The following is a 3,527-nucleotide window of genomic DNA, read 5'->3' on the forward strand; positions in this document are numbered from 1 at the left end:
CTACAGACAGTGAAGGCAAACCTTATCTTTATACCATTATACACTCCTGTGTCTCAGAACACTAGGACATTAATAAGAAGCCAGTATAAAAGTTTTACTGTAAGTCTTAAACAATATAAAAGGTAAGAATAATAAAAATATACAAGGATTGAAAAAAAGACAACCCTGGTTATAGACTGCAGTCTAAGCAGTGTGTACACAGAACATTCAAGGTACCATACAAAGAAATTATTAATACTAATAAAAAATACAGCAAGTTTGAATGCAAGATCCACATACAAACCTTGACAGAATCCCAATGCTGTAACAGACTGAAACTGAATTTGCACAGTAAAATTTTGTTCTAGTAAAAAAAAAAAAAATAGTAACTAGGAATTAACCTTACGAAAACTATGTAAGTTCATCGTGTGGAAAATTAAAATATTTAATTGGAAAAAAGAAGAAGACAAAAAAAGAGGGGGGACAGATATAAAAGGCTCATGAAGGTCAGACTCAGTCTTGTGAGATCTCAATTCTCCCAATTCTGTGAACTCACTGCATTTCTAATTCAAATCCTCAGGGACCTTTTGAGGAATTTGAAAAGCTGATTCCAAAAGTCATATGAAAAAGTGAAGGTCTAAGGAAGTGAGGAACATTTTGAACAAGAAAGAAAATGTCTTCTATCAAAAATCAAAAAGTAAATAAACTTAGTCAGGGTTGGGAGCGGGAAGAAGAAAAAGAAGAAGGAGAAGAAGGTGGTGAAGGTAAAGGTGAGGGAGAAGAGGATCTTTACAGTGCATTGGCTCACGCAATTATGGAGGCTGAGAAGTCCCAAGATTTGCAGTTAGCAAGCTGGAAACCTAGGAGAGGCAGTGGTGTAGTTCCATTGAGCATCCAAAGGCCTGAGAAACAAGAGAGCTGATGGTGGAAGTTCCAGTCTCTGCACAGGAGAAGATGGATACCCAGCTCATGCAGTCAGGCAGAAGAAGTTCCTTCTTATGCAGCCTTTTCGGCCTATTCAGGTCTTCAGTTGATTGGGTGAGGGCCACCCACATTAGGAAGGGCAATCCGCTTTACCCAGTTTACCAGTTCATATGTTAATCTTGTGTGAAAACACTCTCATATATAGGTCTGCAACAATGATTGACCAGTTGTCTGCATGCCCTGCACGGCTTAGTCAAATTGATACATAAAATTAACCATTACAATAGCTAGCTTGTACATTTTACTTACTATATACCAGACACTATTCTAAGCACTCTGGGTACGTTAATTTAATTTAATTCTCACAGCAATCTATGAAATAGGTACAATTTTATCTCCATTTTATTAATGAAATTGAGGCTCACTGTGATTAAAAACCTAAACATTTATTCTAGTGGTATAGAATAGACAGCTCAGAAAGACACCCACAGGTATGTGGAATCTTGGAGTAAGTTGAAGGTAGCACTGCCAATCAGTTGGGGATAAGATGGTGTTGAGGCAATTGCTTATCCTTAATGAAAATTTACTATTTGGGGTCACAGCACACACACAACAAATTCCATATGAATTAAAAATCTCAAAGTGAAAACAAAAGTTCAAAGACTTAACAAAAAATGTGGAAAAATATCTTTACAACATAGTAGGGAAGGAATTCTCTGAAACAAGATGCTAAAAAAAAAAAAATTGTTAGTTTGCATCAAAATATAAAACATCTATAGCCACTATACCCTAAATGTTTAACAGTTGCTTCTCCCCTGCCAAGCATTGCTAATCACTTTAATATGTTAACTCAGTTAAGCTTCACAAAACAAGCTGAAGATGTACATACCAATGACCTAGCAATTCTGCTTGTAGGAAGATACAATACATTAGAGAAATTCTTGCATATCTTCACCACTGTTCTGCTTGTAATCACCCAAAATTGAAAGCAACCTAAATATACCATCAGGAATCAAACTGACAAATAGATATATAATAGTGGCATATTCATATAATTGAACATTTTCAGATTAATGAACTTTATATAACTCAGCATAGATACAGCCCCCAAAATAATGTTGAGTGAAAAAAAAGTTGTGGAGCCATACATAGGTATAATATCATTATCTACTTTTATAAACAAACACTATTTTGCATATTGTTTGGTAATATGTAAATTTTTTAAAGTATAGAAATACGTAAGAAAATTTAAACAATATATAGTGAGCTTCTACTGTATCTTTAATATTTTTTTTAAAATGAGAATAAATATGATCAAATGTTAACATTTATTAATTCTGGGTGATGAGTATATAGATTTTAAAAAATATTACCATCTTTACTTATTTATAGTTTTGAAATATGTAATACTAATTGAAATCAAATAAGAGATAAAAAATTTTACCAAAGCGATGGAGTGGAGTAGTCATGGTATTTTTATATGCTTGCAGTGATTTTGATTAGATATTGACTAGAGAAGGATGATAGGTTAAAAGAAGGAGAAAGCTGTCATTCTTCATACTCCCCTTCTAAATCCATGGAACCTAAGGTTATTGGCTCTCAGAGTAGATGATCAGACTATTTTAGGATGAAATTATAAAGCTAAAAAAACAGTTCTGACAGAGATTACAGATTGGAGCTGAAGAGTTCCAAACAGATCCATGGTGGCAGTCCTTGATTATTTTAGGTATGAACATGTCAGGACATAGATGTAAAGAACTTAGCAGAGTATCTGCCACATTATAAATGTTTAGTAAATGTTAGTGATTATTATTATTACTACTACTACTACTGTGTGACTTGAGTTATTGGTAAACTTGAACTTTATTTTTCAGTGTGTACGTAAGGTATAAAGCCTCTATAAGTCTTTGGAGGTTGGGCCAAGTGTGAAGATCAAGAGTTAGAAGAGCTTAGAAATGACTGTTAGAGATGTGTTACCACCCTGCCAGCAACACTCTATTATTTAATAGGAATTTGTTCTTTCACCTAAAGCATCCCCATACCTTATTTATGGCTCAGTGTCTGCCTGCAATAACTAAGGAACTTAAGCCTCTAAAATCAAAGATACTTCTCTAACTGCTCCCCATTGTCCTGCTGTTGCAATTCTATAGTTTCTGACAAGAGCCATTCATAGTTAAGAGATCTGCCTCAACCTAACAGAAACTTTTATGTAGTGTAAGGTATGTGGGAAGAAGTGGTTCACTTAATTAATCCAAAAAATTACAGTTTGGGTCGTGAGCATTTACAAATGAAACAGAGATGAGGCTATGGATAATTGATAATGTCTGTTTCAGCTGGGCTAATACAGCAGTCAGAGCACAGGAATGTTAACTCTATTAATAGATTCAGAACTACAAGGTAATCTACCATGTACATTACCTGGTTGCTGGCCAGGAATGGAGGAGAATTAAGCAATGTGATGGGAAGACCATATTATGTGAGTTTAAAGGATTTCTTTTAACCTAGGAACACTGTGCATTTCTGTTTGAAGGAGGTAAGCAATGAACTCTGAGGCATTGCCCAGGAAGGCAGGCTGGCTGTCTGGACAGGTCACCAAAGTCTTTCCTTGGGCCATTCACCACAGC

The sequence above is a fragment of the Balaenoptera ricei genome, chromosome 3 (genome assembly GCF_028023285.1).
Source record: "Balaenoptera ricei isolate mBalRic1 chromosome 3, mBalRic1.hap2, whole genome shotgun sequence".
NCBI lineage: Eukaryota > Metazoa > Chordata > Mammalia > Artiodactyla > Balaenopteridae > Balaenoptera > Balaenoptera ricei.